At 39.1% G+C, this 20882-nt stretch overlaps 1 long non-coding RNA gene across 1 annotated transcript in view; it reads right to left on the bottom strand.

Annotated features, from left to right (window-relative positions):
• The window catches only part of LOC135229705 (uncharacterized), a 33300-nt gene extending 12444 nt beyond the window's left edge, over positions 1–20856 (bottom strand). Inside the window, exon 1 of the long non-coding RNA XR_010320386.1 lies at positions 13510–20856. This is a non-coding gene — a long non-coding RNA (uncharacterized LOC135229705). The remainder of the gene's footprint in view (positions 1–13509) is intronic.
• Positions 20857–20882: the final 26 nt, after the last annotated feature.

Genomic DNA, 20882 nt, shown 5'->3' on the forward strand with positions numbered 1-20882 from the left:
GGCTGCTTCTGAGACCATCCCTTAGGCGTAATGAGTGTTAAACAACACTTAAACAAAGAGATTTAATGGCAGAGATGTATGTTAAAAAGAGGTAAGTATAGGTTGAAGATTACTAGAAACATGCACATTATTGCAACTATAGTCAAATCGCTAAAAACCATATACTACATGCACACAGAATATTACAAAGTAATTTAATGCCCTCATTAAAAAAAAACAAAAAAAATTACCATGAAAAGACTAATGTTGAATGAAAATATCAGGATGTAATATCTGTGTTAATATACATAAATGTGTGTGCTAATACACACATAAAACCAGTTGCCACTGAGTCAGTTCTGATTCATGATGACACCAGTGTGCCAGAGTAGAACTGTACTCCATAGGGGTTCCAATGGCTGAGTTTTCGGAAGTAGGCTGCCAGACCTCTCTTTCACAGCAATTCTGGGTGGACCTGAACTCCAACTTTCTGTCAGCAGCTCAAGATATTAACCATTTGCATCAACCAGAGACTCTAATACACATACATGCCAATATAAGCAAGAAAATAGACATATCGGAACGTTAATAATTTATTCTATGCATTACGTATGTTTTCTTGTTTTTTTTTTTTTTTTTTTTGCATACTTTCCCATTGCTTCCAAGTTTTTGAGGAATAGAATGTACTTCTGGAAAAATTCATGAGAGATTTTTAAGTAATGAAATAATTAACAGAAACAGAATGAGTAAATCTGTGGCAAGGCAGCCCATGAACCCAAGATTACAGTAACACTGGTATGAAAAGCAGAATTGTGGAGTCCTGAAGCTCAGTGGTTCCATGCATCCATCAGGAAAGAGGGAAGAGCAAATAAACAAGGAGAAAATACAGTGAGCCAGAGGAGTGGGAGCCCTCTGTTGTGGGCACAGTTTTCTCATGAAACTTTAGATGGACACAGTGGGTGGGATTATCCACTTCCATCATACAAACATTTTTATTACCCTTGATTTTAACAGAACTATGTTATAAAAACAAATAATAAAATAAAGTATAATAAAAGAATAAATCTCATCAGTGGACTACTATCATTTTCCCCAGCCACTGAGGAGGGCAGGAGACACACAAGGGAAAGAAGATGGACCAGTGTGAAAACTCATGCTAAGTGGGGAGGAGAGTGTTTCTGAGACAGGCCTTAGCTGCTACCACCTAGGGAAGTAGGCAGCCATGCACAACCAACTGGAAGAAATGGTACATTATTTCTGAGACCTACTCCAGCTCATAACAAATTATGGATAACATGGGGAAGAATGAGATTTCCAGGACACTTAACTGTTTTTATGAGAAACCTGTACATAGAACAAGAGGTAGTCATCTAAACAGAACAAGGAATACAGCATGGTTTAAAGTCAAGAAAGGTGTGCATCACCGTTGTATCCTTTCACCATATGTATTCAACCTGTATGCTGAGCAAATAATCTGAGAAGCTGGTCTGAAGAAGAATAAGGCATCAGGATTGGAGCAAGACTCATTAATAACCTCAGATATGCAGATGATACAATCTTGCTTGCTGAAAGTGAAGAGGTCTTAAAGCATTTACTGCTGAAGATCAAAGACTACAGACTAACAGCCTAACAACTGGACCAATAAGCAACATCATGATAAACGGAGAAAATGTTCACGTCATTAAGGGCTTCATTTTTACTTGGATCCACAATAAACACCCACGGAAGCAGCAGTCAAGAAATCAAACGACACATTGCATTGGGCAAATCTGCTGCCAGAGGCCTCTTAAAGTGTTCAAAAGTACAGATGTCACCTTGAAAACTAATGTGCGCCTGACTCAAGCCATGGTGCTTTCAGTCGCCTCATACGCATACGAAAGGTGGGCAATGAATAAGGAAGACCACAGAAAAATTGAAGGCATTGAATTACGGTGTTTGCAAAGAATATTGAATATACCATGGACTGCCAAAAGAATGAACAAATCTGTCTTGAAAGAAGTACAGCCAGAATATTCCTTAGAAGCAAGAATGGCGAGGCTTCATCTCACATATTTTGGACATGTTGTCAGGAGAGATCAGTCCCTGGAGAAGCAGGTCATACTTGGTAACAAGTGGCCACAACAATTGGCTCAAACATAACGACGACTGTGAAGGTGACGATAGGTAGTTTAACATACATTTTGACCCATATGAATTAAAATTTAAACAATTATTTCATGCCTTTTTGTAGGGGTTTTAGAATATACAATTAAAATAAATGTAAACAATTAATAGAAAAAATCTCTGAAAATAAAATTTAATTTTTTTAAATCACTGCTCCATACCCCAGATCTAAATGGCTTGATATAAAGCACTGGTCTTTGTGATTCACAAAAAGGAGGTGCCAATTCCTGGAGGGGGGATGGGAGGATAGAGAGAGTTGGAAGCTGGCAAAATTGTCACGAAAGGAGAGACTGGAAGGGCTGACTCATTAGGGGGAGAGCAAGTGGGAGTACGGAGTAAGGTGTATACAAACTTATATGTGACAGACTGACTTCATTTGTAAACGTTCACTTGAAGCTCAATAAAAGTTAATATAAAAAAAAAGCCCAGCCCTGACCAATGTTTGCTTAAAAACTTTGAAAGTTTGTTCCTCTCTAAAATAAAGCAGGGTCTAACTTTAAAAATAAATAAATAAATGTAAACAATTATTAGAAAAAATCTCTGAAAATAAAATTTAATTTTTTTAAATCACTGCTCCATACCCCAAATCTAAATGGCTTGATATACAGCACTGGTCTTTGTGATTCACAAAAAGCAGGTACCAATTCCTGAACAAGAACTGAAGTGACAGGAGAAACCCCCCATGCTGTTAGAGCCCTGAGTATGGGCCCTAATCCAATGATCTGTCTTCATTAATTCCTTTTTATTTCATCTCTGTGAAAGAGGGGAGGGAGAAGGTGAGAGAGGGTTACATGTGCCTATTCTGTTCTTTAGCATCCAGTTCACTGCCAGGAACAAGTATTCGTAAGAGTCTAAAAAACATTAAAGTACAAATAAGGAGGAAAACCTCCTAGTATATATATGTATTAGGTGGCACAAAGAGTTAAGTGCTCAGCTACTAACTGAAAGGTTGGCAGTTTAAATACACTCAGAGTTGCCTTGGAAGAAAGGCCTGGCAATCTACCTCCAAATAGTCACAGCTATTGAAAACCGTATGGAGGGCAGTCCTACTCTGAAAACTCACGGGGTCGTCATGAGTGAAAATCTACTCAATGGCAACTGGATTGGTAATCTATATATGGCATAAATGTTCGGAAAATTAGTTTCTGAACATATACACGGCATACAGAATACACTGCACATTAGTATTATGTGCCAAAACCCACTGTCATCAAGTCGATTCTAACTCACAGTGACCCCAAAGGACAGAGTAAAACTGCCCCATAGGGTTTTCACTGAAGCAGACTGCCACATCTGTCTCCTACAGAGAGGCTGGTGGGTTCGAACCACTGACCTTTCAGTTAGCAGCCAAGTTCTTTAACCACAGAGCCACTAGGGCTCACTGCTGTCATGTACAGTGATTACATAAGCAAATTCTGAAACAAACTGCCTGGGTTTAAATCCTAACTCAATTTATCAGCTGGGTGATCTGGGCACGTTACTTTACCTCTCACTGCCTCAGTTTCCCATTTCTAAAATGGGTCTTATTCAAAAGGTTGTTACGCAGGTTAAAGAAAACACACAAGGCACTTAGAAAAAGGCCTTACACACAGAATGAACACAATAATTGTTAGCTTTCATAATTATTAAGGGAATACAAACAAACGGCTAGGTTGAAGGAACTTCCATTGAGAAAGAGTTGAGTTCCAAAATTCATGTGTAAAGTCATTTACATCAACTGTTAAAGTTGTATGTTTAGATTCAAGTGATTACTGAGGTGTGTTATGATCTTGAACAGAGTTCTGGGGACTATACAGGCAGACTCTGCATGCCCTTCTCCTGCACATCCATTCCATCTCCCTTGGAGCCCAGACATCATGTTATCAATTAAACCCCTCCCACACTGGTGGTGTACTGTTTAAGAGCTATGGCTGCTAACCAAAAGGTCATCAGTTCAAATCCACCAGGCGCTCCTTGGAAAGTCTATGGCACAGTTCTGCTCTGCCCTATAGGGCCGCTATGAGTTGGAATAGACTCAGTGGCAATGGGTTTTTAACGGGTGTGAGGTAACTGTTCAGTGCTTAAAGACGTACCAAAAGCAACCACTAACACAAAAGTATAGTAAAAGGTTCTTATTTCAGAGTAGCAAAACCTTAGTTTCTAACACAGTGGTGAATTAGGGTGGACTGTGGATCAAGAGGAGCCCTGGTGGCATAGTGGTTAAGAGCTCAGCTGCTAACCAAAAGGTCAGCAGTTCGAATCCACCAACTAGTCCTTGGAAACTCTATGGAATAGTTCTATTCTATGCTATAGGGTCTCTATGAGTTCGAATCAACTAGGGTCTCTATGAGTTGGAATCAACTTGATGGTGACAAGTTTGGTTTGGTGGGTGTCATGGATTGAATTATGACCCTAAAAAATGTGTGTCTCAACTTGGTTAGGCCATGATTCCCACTATTGTGTAGTTGTCCTCCATTTTGTGATTGTAATTTTACTTTAAGAGGATTAGGGTGGGATTGATTGTAACACCACCCTCACTCAGGTCACCTTTCCCTGGGGTGTGGCCTGCACCACCTTTTATCTCTCCAGAGATAAAACGAAAGGGAAGCAAGCAGAGAGTTGGGGGCCTCAGACTATCAAGAAAGCAGCACCAGGAGCAGAGCATGTCCTCTGGACCCAAGGTCCCTGCACCTGAGAAGCTCCTTGACCATGGGAAGGCTAAGGACAAGGACCTTCTTCCAGAGCCGAAAGAGAGAGAAAGCTTTCCCCTAGAGCTAATGCCTTGAATTTGGGCTATTAGCCTACTTTAATGTGAGGTATTACATTTCTCTTGGTTAAAGCCATCCACTCATGGTATTTCTGTTATGGCAGCACTAGATGATGAAGACAGTGGGTCAAGGTGGAAGGGGTGGATGAAGGACAAAAAAAGAAAAATGGACAACAGGAGAAATATAAGAATTCAGAGAACTGTGAAAATTTAATTCCTGAATATACTTTCTTTCTCCTCCCTATAACTGGAAGGACTTTTCTCATATACAGTGTATATAAGTAAATCCTGGCAATATTTAAAACACTTAGATTTTTGTAAAACTCATTCTCTGAAAATTCATGGTGGCCCCATTAATTTATGGCTTAAAAACAACTCAGAACTAAAAAGAAGCATAAATAAATAAATAAAGGCACTGCTGTCATTTGCGGGTGATGTTCTTTTCCTGCTATCCACAACCCACACACTCGGGTTAATTTTCCAGGGTCAGTGTTCATAGACCATCCTCTTTCTCTCACCACCACCCCACCACCCTTAATTATTTAGAAAAGGCAGGGCCAGTCAGTGCTCCAAACATCAAGTTTTCTCTCCAAAATGCCAACTGGCACTTGGGGAGCAGGCTACATTCTCAGCTGTCAGCACTTCCACTAGCCTCTGCAGATAAGGAATGTGTCTCCACTGAACTGTTCATTGTAATTAAAAAAAAAAAAAAAGTAAAAAACTGTTTCTTAAAAAAAAAAAAAAACAAAACAGGCATTTCCCTATTACCCACCCACCCCACTCTCCCACACCCAGTGCACTCCCACCACACACACACTCAAATATTTCCTACCAAGGGTGTGTCCCAAGCACGGGGTCTGGCTCCACTCTTCTTTTACATCCCTTGGAGGCCTCTGGAGAAACCATACCTTTGGTTGGCAATTCCCTGAACCCTGCCTATTCAAGCTGGCACTTATTCAAAAAGGCAGGTGAGTCTTCAAGTCAGGTTTTTATAAGGAGTTTAAGAGGAGCCAGGTGATATGCCTACTCACCCTCAAATTTCTCAAAGGTAATAATTTCTTGAGATGTTTACAATGTCTCAACTATGGGTTAATTAAATCCCTTAGGATGGTGGGCATAGGAAAATCCTCCATCTCAATGCCCCCATTTCGAAAAAAAAAGAGAGGAATCTCCAAAATTACAAATTTCAATTTCTACATACTTGATTGAACTAAGGAGTAAGTTCCTCACATGTGTTATTCTTGGTCTGAGTCCTGGTGGTGCAGTGGGTAAGAGCTAAGCTGCTAACCAAAAGGTCTGCTGTTTGAATTCACCAGCTGCTCCTTAGAAACCCTATGGGGTAGTTCTACTCAGTCCTATAGGGTTGATAAGAGTTAGAATTCACTGGATGACAATTGGTTTGTTTGCTTTTCAATCTTTGGCTGAAAGGTGGACTTTGTTATCAATTTATTAAATCAACTGGTAATTTGCTGGATATTTCTCATACACGAACTTATGATGTCTTCAAATCCAGCTAATCAGGTTTAGGGAGAGAGAAACTTCTCTACCTTAGCTTCCCTGCCACTCCCACACCTTTTTCATTGATTTCCATGCCCTGTTTAAGTAACATCACTCATCACTTCTCACTGTCTAGGTTATCTGAGCCAATTCATGGCAGTCAATTCCACCTGAGCCCTAGGATACCCTCATTTACATACTCTGCCCTGTTCCTTCACCAATGGCTGACCTCACATCTCCACTGGAATGTCTACTAGGCATCTCAAACTTAATGTGGTTCAAATAAAATTCTTCGTCCAAGTGTCTTATCTACCTCCCAGTCTTCCTTATCTCAGCAAATGTTCTCACTATCCTCTGGGTTGTTCAGGACAAAAACCTAGAAATCATCCTTCATTTCTCTCCTTTATTCAAATCTTGCATCCAATCCATTGACATATTCTGGACTCTTGGCACTACCTTAACATAAATCCTGACTCTATCCACTTCTCACTACCTCCACCTTACATCCACCATCATCTCTTGGTTAAAACTGGACTCCATGCACCGATCTTCCCTCTTACAATCTACATAACAGCATCATTTCAGTGGCTTCTCATAGCAATTAGGAAAAATTCCCAAATCCTTCCCATGGTCTTTCATGATGCGGGGCTTGCTCACCATACTAACCTCATTTCCTAACAGTCTTCCCTCGGTTCACTCCACACTAGCCATGACTTATTTCCTGAGCTTCCTCAAATGTGCCAAAACACTTGGTTATTTAAGGGCCTCAGAAACAACTCTTTCCTTTATTGGCAATATCCCTCCCTTCAGAACTTCATAAACCTATTCTCTCCTTTGATATAGGTCAGTTATCTCCTCAAATATCCTGCTCCCATAAGCCTTTACTATTAATCTAAAACAGCTCACCCCACTCATTCCCTCACACGCAACTCTGTCTTATTTTCAAAATATTTAGCTCTCCTTGACATTTTTTGTTAATTATTACCTGTATTTTTTCTGGTTGAGAATATATGCAGCAAAACATACACCAACTCAACAGTTTCTACCTGTACAATTTAATAACACTGGCTACATTCTTGAAGTTGTGCAACCATTCTTACCCTCCTTTTCTGAGTTGTTCCTCTGTCATTAACATAAACCCACTGCTCCTTAAGGTTCCTATCTAATCTTTTCAGTAGCTGTTGTCAATCTGATGCCATGTAGACAGTTCTTAAAAGAGCATATGCTCAAGGTAGACCATTTTTATTGGTTAAGTAAGCTAATGTTCTGGAGCCCTCATGGCACAGTGGTTAAGTGATACGGTAGCCAAGCAAAAGAAGAGCAGTTTGAATCCACCACCTGCACCTTTGAAACTCTATGGGGCAGTGCTATTCTGTCTTACAGAGTCTCTGAGTTGGAATCAACAGCAACAGTTTGGTTTTTTCTTTTTCATACTTCGGTTTTAAGATGATTCAAGGGAATGCTTTTGGTGTAATGTTTAAAGATTATCTCACGGCAATAGTTTCAGGAGTTCATTCACCCTCAGTGGCTCCAAAAAGTCTAGGGTTCATTTGAAATTCTGTTCTGCATTTTCCCCCTTTTGATCAGGGCTTTTCTATGGACTCTTTGATCAAAATGTTCAGCGACAGCAGCTGGGAACCTTCTGGTTCTTCTGGTCTCATGGCATGCTAGATGTTCTTTTAAAAAACATGAGTGGATGCTGAAGGTTATCAAATACTTATTTTATTACACCTACTAATATAATCACATTTATTTTTCCTGTACATATGGCAAATTATACTGATTCATTTTTGAATGTTAAACTAACCTTGAATTCTTGGGATAGACCCAACTTGGTCATAATATATTCTTCTTTAGAGTATTGCTGGATTTGTTTTGCCTATTTATTTTTATATTTTGCATCTATGTTCATCAGTGACATTGGCCTGTAATTTTCCCATCTTCTGCTGCTCTTGTCAGGTTTTGGTATCAATATTCATTCTACAAGCTTTATAAAATGAGTTTGGGTATATATTTCCTTTTATATTGAAGAATTTGTGAAATATTTCTTGAATATTTGGCAGAATTTGCAGGAAAAGCCATCTGATATGAAGTTTTCTTTTTGAGAATAGTTTGAGCTCTAATTCAATTGTATTAACAGTTGTGGAATTACTTTTGCTTCCTGTTTCTTCCTGAATCGTTGTTATTAACTTACATGGTATGATACGTTTGCCTACTTTACCTAAATTTGCAAATTTATTGGCTAATACGGTTCATAACATTCTCACATTATCTTTATGTTCTGCAAGATCTGTAGTCATTTTCTTTCTAATTCCTGATATTCGTTTTTTATATCTTCATTCTTTTTCACTTGATCAATCTTGCCTAAAGTTTGTCAATTTTACTAGCATTTTCTAAGAATCAACTTTAGTCTTTGTTGATCATCTGTTGCATGTATTCAATCATTAATAGAAACAAAAATTCCTATGAATGTTTGTTTCTGGTTTTTTCCCAACATTTTGAATGGATGTTTAACTCACTTATTTTTCAAGATTTGTTCTTTCCAATTATATTTTTAAGGCTATAAGTTTCCTATATTATATTGTCTGTACTGCACAAATTTTTGTATGCACTATCTCCATAATTGTTTACTTCAAAATGTATTCTAATTTTCATTATGATGTCTTTTTTGACTCATAGTATTTTAAAATATCCAAGCACATGGAGATTTTGTATTTTCATTTTCTAAGATGTTTTTTTTTTTTTTTTTAATTATGGTGTACTTACATAAAAAAAAATGGAGATTTTGTATTTTCATTTTCTAAGATGGTTTTTTTTTTTTTAATTATGGTGTACTTACATAGTATCCTCTATATTATTACAGACTCTTGAAATTTGTTGAGACTTGCTTTATAACACAGTATACAGCTAATTTTTATACACACTATGTTATGTATGTGCATGAGATGAATGTATATTCTTTCATGGTTAGATAATACACACAAATACACATATAGCAATTTGGTATTTTTTTACATGTTAAATCTTCTGTATCCTTGATAATTTATGGACTTCTATGTTTCTGAGGGGTGTGTTAAAAATCTATTATGATGCATGATGTCAAAAGGAGCCCCAGTAGTGCAGTGGTTAAGCACTCAGCTGTTAAACGGTTTGATTTGATCCACCAACTACTCCACAGGAGAAAGATATGACCGTTCCCTTCCATAAAGATTACAGCCTTAGAAACCCTTTGGAGAAGTTCTACTCCATCCTATATTCACTATGAGTCAGAATTGACTCAACAGCACACAAGAAAAAATGTATGATGTGATGGAAACTCAGAAGTACGAAGCTAAAAAGAATTGGTCCTACCTCCAGGGTCAAAGGATGAAGGACAGAGAAAACAGCAGAGACATCCAAAAGCTTGGAAAAAGGGCTGAGAGGACAATGGTTGGTGGTTTAAGGGCTTTGAAGGGCTACCATATATACTGAGGAATCTGAAGTGCAATGTTCTTGCCTAAGGATGAAGACATGCTCATAAAGATCCTGACAAAGCTTTAGGCTTGCATCTCTGGCTGATCTTTGGGCTCCATGGGGGCAGGAAGTGAAGGCTAGGGCAGAGTTTTAGGCACTCTTGCTTAGCATTGAAAGAACGTGCCAGTTCAGAGCCAATCTGCAAAGACTGGGATAATGTTACTTTTTCTTTTTGGCTACAAGCATTTAAAGAAAGCACTGTCAGGTCATGAACTGACTGCTGAGATAACAGAACAGAACTTCAGTGTCCACACATGAGAAGACATACAATCTTTGCAGAAATAGTTTGGAAACATCACTAAGCAAATGGATGACTGGCCCTCAACAATTAAAAAAAAAAAAAAAAGCAAACCCTAATGACAGGAGGGAATCTTATTTCCAGAGTCACATTATAATATCTAAGATATCCAGTTTGCAACACACTATTCTAAGTCATAAAAAGAAAAAAGAAAAGGATGGTTCATTTGTTAAGAAGAAAGAAAGAAGAGAAATGAACAGAAAGCATCCCTAAGGAAACACAGATATTGGGATTACTAGACAAAGATTTTAAACCAACTGTCTTAAATTTCCTCAAAGAGCTAAACAAACCATAGACACACACACAAAAAAAGGAAACCAAGAGAAGAATGTATGAACAAGTAGAAAACATTAATAAAGAAATATTATACAAAAGAACCAAATAGAAATTATAGAGCTGAAAAGTAGAATAGCTGAAATAAAATTTCATTAGAGGAGCTCAACAGCAGATTTGAGCAAGAAAGCAGGAAAATGTAAGCTTGAAAAAGCACAACTGAAATTGTTCTAACTGAGGAGCATAAAGGAAAAAGAATGAAGAAAATGAATAGAGCCTAAGGGACCTGCGGGACAACATCAAGCATACCAATATACTCATTAAGGGAGTCCCAGAAAGGAAAGAAAGATGAAAGGACAGAAAGAATATTTAAAAACGTAATGACTGGAAGTTTCCCAAATGTCATCTAGATATCCAAGAAGCTCAATAAACTCAAAGGACAGTAAATACATAGATATCCACAGACAGACATAATCAAAATGTCAAAAGACGAAGACAGAAACTTGAAAGCAGCAACAGATAAGTGACCCCTAATGTACAAGAGAGTCTCAACAAGTTTAACTGTTGATTTTTCATCAGAAACCATTGAGACAAGAAAATAGTCGGATGATGTATTTAAGGTACTGGAAAAAAAATACAGAAACAAAACTATGAACCAAGATGTCAATATCTAGCAAAACTATCTTTCAAAAATGAAGGTGAAATTAAGACATGCCCAGATACACAAAACCTGAGGGAGTATGTTAGCAGCAGAACTGCCTTATGAGAAATGCTACAGGGAATCATCCTGGCTGGCACGGAAGGACACTAGACAGTAACTTGAAGCCATAAAAAGAAACGAAGACTCCGTAAAGGTAACTACTTAGATAAAACAAAGTCAGTAATATTTTTATATCACGACTCTTTTTTTCATATATGATTTAAAGCACAAATGCATAAAAATACTTACACATCTCTCTTAATGGACACACAATGTATAAAGATGCAATTTTTGTAACAGCAACGTAAGTAGGGGAGGTAACTGAGCTGAATAAAAGCAGAATGTTGTATACTGTTGAAGCTAAATTTGTATTCATTAAAAGAAGATTGTTATAAACATAAGATATTAATTGTAATCCTCATGGTCACCACTAAGAAGTTAAAAAATATAAGGAAAGGAAATAAGGAGAGGATCAAAATTGTACACTTGAAAAAAATCAGTCAAACACAAAAGTGGACGGTAGTGAAGAAAATGAGAAACAAAATACATATATGACCTACTACAAAGTAGAAGACATAAGTCCTTCCTTATCATTAATTGCTTTAAATTTAAATAGATTAAATTCACAATTGGGATCATTAAAGTTGTGTGTCAACTTTGTTGGACCATGATTCTCAGTGCTTTGGCAGTTATGATGTAGTTTAGCAGTCGAATAACGATGCATTCATTTCCATGATGAGATGTGATATAATGTGATTACCTCCATGATGGGATCTGCTGTGAGTAGCCAATCAGATCTAAGGGAGTTTCCTCGGAGGTGTGGACTGCATCCAATATAGGTGGACTTTCTGGCAAGGCTCTTGAGCTTTTGCTCACTCTGAATCCTGCAGCTGGCTCCTCTTCATCTGATCTCAAGTTTTTGGGACTTGAACTCTCAGCTTACCTTCCAATTTGGGGATTCACCAGCCTCCGCAGTCTGTGAGCCGCAGCCTGCCAGCTTACCTGCCGATCTTGAGATCTGTCAGCCTTTGCAGCCTGTGAGCCACAGACCTGTTGTATGACCTGCAGATCTTCAGTTCTGCAGTCCCTGCATCTATGTGAGTCAGGAGAAGCCACAAGCCTGACCCATGGACTTGAGACTTACCAGCCTCTACAGCCTCGTGAGCCATTTTCTTGATATAAAGCTATTTATATATAAATATATATATATACACCTCACTGGTTTTGTTTCTCTAGAGAACCCAGCCTAAGATACCAATTAAAAGACAAACATTGGCAGAATGCATAAAAAAATCATTCGATTGCTGTTAAGCTGATGTGACTCATGGTGACCCCTCCCCTCATGTGTGTCAGAGTAGTACTGACACACAAGTGTGTCAGTTCAATGGCTAATTTTTCAAAAGTAGATCACCAAGCCTTTCTTCCAAAGTGCCTCTGGGTGGACTCAAACCTCCAACATTTTGGTTAGCAGCTGAATGCATTAACCGTTTGTACCTCCCAAGGACTACAACATGTATCTATGTTTATTTCTGTATTACTTCTCTTTATACTATATACATACATACACACATACACACACATACATACACACACACATAGACATCCATGAGTGGTTCATACAGATGCTTTGGACTTCAACTAGCAGGGCTCTATTAATTATTGATAGAAAAGTACTGATACCAGTTATAAATGCGTATTTGTCCATTTCCCCTTTCAGATTTATTAGTTTTTGTATTTTGGAGCGCTGTTGTTAGACACGTACACATTTAGGAGTGTTGTATCTTTTTGGAGAATTGAACCTTTATTATGTTATGTCCCTACTTATTCCCAATAATACTCCTTTTTCTGAAGTATAATTTGTCTGATATTAATACAGCCACTGCAGTAGAACTGGATAATTTTCAACCATTTCAATAGGTAGCATAAGATCAAGAACTGATGGTATAAAAGGAAGGAATCGAAGCTGCATTGAAGGCATTGGTGAAAAAACTACCCTCTCTCCACCATCTTCACTAACTCTGACACCAACTGTCCCTCACACAGCACTCCCTACTTCTCTGCCGGGTTCAATAACTCATTGCAATGGCCACACAGAACTCATAGTCCATATTCACGATTATGGGGTTTATTAGGGAAGTAACAGTTATAGCTCAGGCTCAAAGACACTCAGAACACAGTTTTTCTATCAGGACAGCCTCTTCCCTCCTGTGCTCATAGGTGTGCCTCTGCCTGGCCTTGGGCCGGCCTCTCTCCAAAGGCACTCAGCTTTCCTTCTCCCTGGGCCATCATCTCCTATAGCCAGGTCCCTGTTGCTCGGTCTCTCCTGCCATGGCATCTTACCATCTTCAGGGTTACAGCTTCCTCTCTCTATCTCAGTCTCCTGCTTCTAGGAGCTTCTCAGTGCAGGGATCTCAGGTCCATAATATACGCTCGGCTCTTGGCTGTTCTTCCTTGATGGGAGTTGAATCCTCCTCTTTGCTCTGGAACTGGTTCTCTTTGAAGGCAAAATAAACAATCCTCTTGGTGAGCCACAATTACCCTATCACACAGTCCTGCCCAAGCACCAGGGTGGATGTTATAAGACCATGGCTAGAAAGGCCACACAAAGTAAACAATCACATCACAGTACCTTGGACTCATTTTTCAAGTGAAGTACCAAAAATCCCATACAAACAGATTGGTAAAGAATATAATCAACAGCAAGAACATTTTCATACTTATGTTTTCTGTATTTGGAAGAAATCTATAGCACTATTCTTATTTTGCCAATTCAAAGGGATCACAGAGATTAGTGGTAGATGTTGCAGTACCAGAAAACTCTCTGGTAAAACAGTCTGTGAGCAGTCTTACAAACATGGATATTCCACCAGAGTCAAAAGAATGACGTTACATATCATCAAAGAGAACATTTCAAGATCTAGCCTGAAGTACAATGTTGTCACTGATAGGCTAAAATCCATACACTTACAAGGAAGACTAGTTTATATGACTATTCAAATGTATGCACCAACCACTAATGCCAAAGATAAAGAAATTGAAGATTTTAAACAACTTCTGCAGCCTGAAATTGATCAAAGATGCAATCAAGATGCATTGATAATTACTGGTCATTAGAATGTTAAAGTTGGAAACAAAGAAGGAAAAGTAGTTGGAAAATACAGCATCGCTGAAATAAATGACGCCAGAAATCTCATGAAAGAATTTTGCAAGACCAGTGACTCATCCACTGCAAATATTTTTTTTCACCAACATAAACGGCAGCTATACACGTGGACTTTACCAGATGGAATACACAGGAATCAAACTGACTACATCTGTGGAAAGAGAAGATGGGAAAACTCATATCATCAGTCAGAACAAGGCCAGGGATCGATTGTGAAACAGACTGTCAATTGCTCATATGGGAGTTCAAGTTGAAACGGAAGAAAATTAGAATAAGTCAAAAGGGGCCAAAATATGACCTTGAGTATATCTCACCTGTATTTAGAGACCACCTCAAGAACACATTTTACGTGTTGAACACTAACGACTGAAGACCAGACGAGTTGTGGAATGACATCAAGGACATCACACATGAGGAAAGCAAGAGATCCTTTAAAAGACAGGAAAGAAAGAAAAGACCAAAACGGATGTCGGAAGAGACTCTGAACGTTGCTCTTGAATGTCGAGTAGCTAAAGTGAAAGGAAGAAATGATGAAGTTTTGAGTATTGAGACGCCACCAGTGATCCCTCTTACAAAAAAGACCAGAAAAAACAAGTGAAGCGATTATATTTATGACAAGCTAGGAGCCCTGAACATCAAAGGTAAAGTTAGAAAATGGACTCAGCGGCAGGGGGAGGGAGAGACTATTCAGAAGTGGAGAGGAGTTACTGGACCTGAACAGCCAGGAACCCTCAGGCACCGTTCCCTGGAGCGACTGCAGCGGGGCTGGCAGTAGTGTTCCAGAGGCGTTTAGCTCAGGGAAGGACAGCAAGTTGCACAGACTACTCACACCTCCAGAACAAGAGAAGAACGGCACTCTCAGCAAAAGCTAATTACTTGTGTTTATTTTACCACGCCCCCAGCCCCCAAGCCGGCTTCAGTGGCTGTCAACTTCCCTGGGCCTGAGATAGGCCCTGGTACCACTCTGAGCCATTTTTCCATCCTTGAAGAAGGTATAAGTTCACAACTGGGGGAAAGATAATCTGCCAGCTCAATTAAGCTGGGGAGCTCAGGACAGAAGCAGCTCTTGTTCAGGCACAAACAGTCCATGGGCTTTGAATACCTTTCACCCCAGCATGGACCTGTGTGGGCCCATTTCAGGAGAATAGGCCCTTGTCGCCAGACTGCAACTGTTTCAGCTGAACGGTGGAAAGATGGGTGTTTGATGTTTGACACTGCTTTGCCTATTAAACGGCGTCTTCACCTACCCACATCAGGGGCCTAAGGACTGGTGGCTCCACCCACAATACCTAGCCTCCTGTGACAGGGCTCCAAGGGTAAGTAGTACCTCCCAGAACTTACAACCAAAAGCATTGGGTACCCATCGCCCTTCTGCAGAACCCACCCGTGTGCTCTACAGAACAGGGATGCACTTTCCTCACAGACACTCAGAGGACAGCTGTCAGACCCCTGCCTTGATCAGAGCCTGACCCCCTACTGCAGCCAGATACTTCTGCCTACACCAATAACCCCTGCCCCTCTAAGACGGTAGGACAGAGCCTGTACCACACACTTTATGACCAACTACCTGGGCACCTGAGTTGAATGCATACAAGAAAAGTAAATGAACTCCTAGGCTCATATACCTGGTAACAGTGCTAGCCATCTGGTGATAGTACATTAGAGCTTCAAAGGTGAAAATAATCAACCTAGCACACTCAAGCAGCTTATTTGGGAATACCAAAACTAAACAAAGCAAGAAGCTAGGATACAAAAAGCAAGCATAAAATAAACTAATACAATAACTTATAGATTGCTCAGAGACAACAGTCAATATCAAATCACATAAAGAGGCAGACACGGGGGCAGGACCAAGATGGCTGACTAGGTAGAAGATTCCGCTTATACTTCTTGAAACAAAGACTCGAAAAAACAAGTGAACTGATTACATAAAGGACAATCTACAAACCCTGACCATCAAACACAGAACTAAGGAGTTGACCTGAGTGACGGGGGAGCGAAAGCCACGCTGCAGCAGGGACCGCTTCCAGAGCCAGTGTCCCACGCCGTAGCCTTGAGCCCTCGCGGTTTCCTGGTGTCAGAGTGGTGGGGCTGATTGTGGTTTACTGAGACAGGGAAGAACAGATATAGGCCTAACCCTCAGGACCAACCTCAGAGGGGACCCAGGCAGCACACGCAGGCTCCACACAGACGCGGCTGACAGGGAAACGAAAAACTATAGGGAAGCAGCGACTGGTTTTGGAGCCTGGAGTGCAGCGTCCCAGAAAGGAAACCTTGGTGCTGGGCTTTGGACTAAGTGTGGGGGAGCCGATTGTGGCTTCCTGAGACAGTGTGAGCATGGATGCAGCCCTAACCCTCTGGGACAGTCTCAGCAGGGATCCAGCCAGCACACACGAGCGACACAATGCTCTGGAATCTCAGAAAAAACAGTTCTCACCAAACAACATAAGTAACTTTGTATATTTTGCCAGGCTACTCTCTTCTATATATCTGATTCCACCCCTCATTGCCCCAGCCAGCTTCATTAACATTGGAATCCTCTGTGCCAGAGAGTGAAGTGCACTGCTGAATTTTTTTTCTTCTTTCTTTTCTAACCCATTCTCCTGGCCTGAGAAAAGCAGCATTTAACAATCAAAGAAAAAATCCTTCCCTGACTTCCCTAAACTGAAATAACAGTACAGAATCAGCTCCATCCAGGCATTAACAGACCCATAGTCTTTGGCTTTCACCCTACAGGTAACTAGGTGGCTATTACAATGTAAAGGCAATTCTGATAGAGATCTGACCATAATTGTTTTAGCTCAGCAGTGGAAAGGCAAGTTTTGGAGGTCAGATACCTCTCTACCTATTAAACAGAGCCCTCGCTGATCCACACCAGCGAACTGAGGGCTGAGACTCCACCCACATCACCTAGCCACCTGCTAGAGGGGTCTGAGAATAGTGACGCCTACCCAAGCATTGGGTGCCTAAGATACAGCTGCAAAGCCCACCCACCAGAGTGCTCTAGAGAATAGAGCCACACCTACCTCACTGACACTTGAAGGAAGGCTGTCAGCATCCTGCCCTCCTCGAAATGTGACCCCCTGCCACTAATAGAAACTGGTGCATACAACCATCACCACTACTCCTCTAAGATAATAGGTGAGAGCCTACACCACACACTAGGTGACCAGCTATCAGGACACCTGAGCTGATTGTATTCAAGAATAGTGAATGGACTCATACACTTATATACCTGGTAACAGCTCAGGCAAGCTGGTAACAGGACGTAAGTGATTCAAAAGCTACATCAATCACGATACCACAATCTAGTAGCCCATCTGGGTGTATTGTAACAAAACAAAATAAGAAGATAAGACTCAGTGAGCAAATATAAAATATTACAATATCTTATAAATGGCTCAGAGACAGCAGTCGACATCAAATCACATGAAGAAGCAGACCATGATTCCTTCTACAAACCCCCAAATCAAAGAATCAAAATCATTCCCAGATGTAGATACATTCCTAGAATTGCCAAATGTAGAATATAAAAAAATTATATACAGAATGCTTCAAGACATCAGGAATGACCTCACAAATGAAATAAGGCAATCTACAGAAAACACCAAGGAATACGCGGATAAAGCAGTTGAAGATATCCAAAAGATTATTCGACAACATAGTGAAAAAATTAATAAGCTGTAAGAATCCATAGAGAGACAGCATTCAGAAATCCAAAAGATTAACAATAAAGTCACAGATTCAGACAACTCAATAGGAAGTCACAGGAGCAGAATCAAGGAACTGGAATGCAGAGTGGGGGAGCTGGAGGATAAGGCAATTGACACAAATATAGTTGAAGAAAAATCAAATAGAATTTAAAACTATGAAGAAACCCTAAGAATCATGGGGGACTCTATCAAGAATAATTTGCGTGTGATTCGAGTTCCAGAACAGGGAGGGATAACAGAAAATACAGAGAGAACAGTGGAAGATCTGATGGCAGAAAAATTCCCTGGCATTGTAAAAGATGAAAAGATATCTACCCAAGATGCTCATCGAACCTCATACAAAATAGATCCCAAAAGAAAATCACCAAGACATATCATCAAACCTGCCAAAACCTAAGATAAAGAGAAATTTCAAAAGCACCCAAGGATAAACGAAAAGTTACCTACAAAGGAGAATCAATAAGTTTGCACTACTCGGCAGAAATCATGCAGGCAAGAAGACAATGGGATAACATATATAGAGCACTGAAAGAGGAAAAACTGTCAGCGAACAATCATATATCCAGCAAAATTCTAAAACATGAAGGTGAAATTAAGATATTTACAGATAAACACAAGCTTAGAGAATTTGCAAAAACCAAACCAAAACTGCAAGAATTACTAAAGGAAATTCTTTGGTCAGAAAATCAATAATATCAGATACCAACACAACACAAGGTCACAGAACAAAACATCCTGATATCAACCCAGATAGGGAAATCACAAAAACAAAATAAGATTAATTAAAAAATTGCTCAAAACAGGGAATCATTGATGTGATTATGTAAAAGATTACGATAGTGAAAAAAGAGGGACTAAATACAGGAGGCTTAGAAATTACATATGGAGAGGAAACCAAGGCGATACAGGGCGAAACAACTTAGGTTTTTACTTACTCAAACCAGGGTAAATATTAAGATAACCACAACAAGGTCTAACAATTCCATACTTCAAAATAAAAACCAAGATAAACATAACGACTCACCAAAATAAATTCAACTACTATAAAAAGGAGGAACACACATTCTACAAAGAAAAACTCAGCACAAAAAAGTAAATGGAAAATGAAATTGTCAAAAACAGGCATCAAAATGACAGCACTAAACTCATACTTGTCTATAATTACACTTAATGTAAATGGACTAAATTCACCAATAAAGAGACAGAAAGTTGCAGACTGGATAAAAAAACACGATCAGTCTGTATGCTTCCTAAAAGAGACACGCTTTAGAGTTAAGAGACACAAATAAACCAAAACTGAAAGGATGGATAAAAATATATCAAGCAAACAACAATCAAAAAAGAGCAGGAGAGGCAATATTAATTTCCAACAAAATAGAGTTTCAATTTAAATCCACCACAAAGGATAAAGAAGGACACTACATAAAGATTAAAGGGACAATTTACCAGGTACATATAACTGTATTAAATATTTATGCACCCAATGATGATAGGGCCGCAACATTCATAAAACAAATGTTAACAGAATTAAAAAGTGAGATAGACACCTCCACAATTATAGCAGGAGACTTCAACACAACACTCTCGGTGAAGGATAGGAAATGCAGTAAGAAGCTCAATAGAGACACGGAAGATCTAATTCCTACAATTAAACAACTTCACTTCATAGACTTATACAGAACACTCCACACAACAGCTGCAAACTATAATTTCTTTTCTAGTGCACATGAAACATTCTCTAGAATAGATCACATATTAGGTCATAAAACAAGCCTTTGCAGAACCCAAAACATTGAAATATTACAAAACATCTTCTCTGAATGAAAGACCATAAAAGTAAAAATCAATAACAGAAAAACCAGGGAAAAGAAATCAAATGCTTGGAAACTGCACAATACCCTGCTCAAAAAAGACTGGGTTATGGAAGACCTTAAGGAGGGAATAAAGAAATTCACAGAATTCAACAAGACTGAAAACACTTCCTATGAAAACCTTTGGGACATGGTGAAAGCAGTGCTCAGAGGTCAATTTATATCAATAAAGGCACACATATTAAAGAAGAGCCAAAATGAAAGAACTCTCCCTACAACTTGAACAAACAGAAAGAGAGCAACAAAAGGAACTGTCAGGCACCAAAAGAAAGCAAAAAATAAAAACTACAGCAAAATTAAATGAATTAGAGAATAGAAAAACAATTGAAAGAGTTAACAAGGACAAAAACTGCTTCTTTGAAAAAATTAACAAAATTGATAAACCATTGGCCAGACTGACTAAAGAAATACAGGAAAAGAAACCAATAATCTGAATAAGAAATGGGATGGGCCATATCACAACAGATCCAACTGAAATTAAAACAATCATATCAGATTACTACAAAAAATTGTATTCTAACAAATTTGAAAACCTAGAAAAAATGGATGAATTTCTAGAAACACACTACCTACCTAAACTAACACAAACTGAAGTAGAACAACTAAATAGACCCATAACAAAAAAAGAGATTGAAAAGGTAATCAAAACACTCCCAACAAAAAAAAAGCCCTGGCCCTGATGGCTTCACTGCAAAGTTCTACCAAACTTTCAGGGAAGACTTACCACTACTACTGAAGGTATTTCAAAGCATAGAAAAGGACGGAATACTACCTAACTCCTTCTATGAAGCCAGCATAACCCTGATACCAAAACCAGCTAAAGACAACACAAAAAAAGAAAATTACAGACCTATATCCCTCATGAACATAGATGCAAAAATCCTCAACAAAATTCGAGCCAGTAGAATTCAACAACATATCAAAAAAATAATCCACCATAACCAAGTAGGATTTATACCAGGTATG

This window comes from Loxodonta africana, unplaced genomic scaffold, assembly GCF_030014295.1.
Source record: "Loxodonta africana isolate mLoxAfr1 unplaced genomic scaffold, mLoxAfr1.hap2 scaffold_447, whole genome shotgun sequence".
NCBI lineage: Eukaryota > Metazoa > Chordata > Mammalia > Proboscidea > Elephantidae > Loxodonta > Loxodonta africana.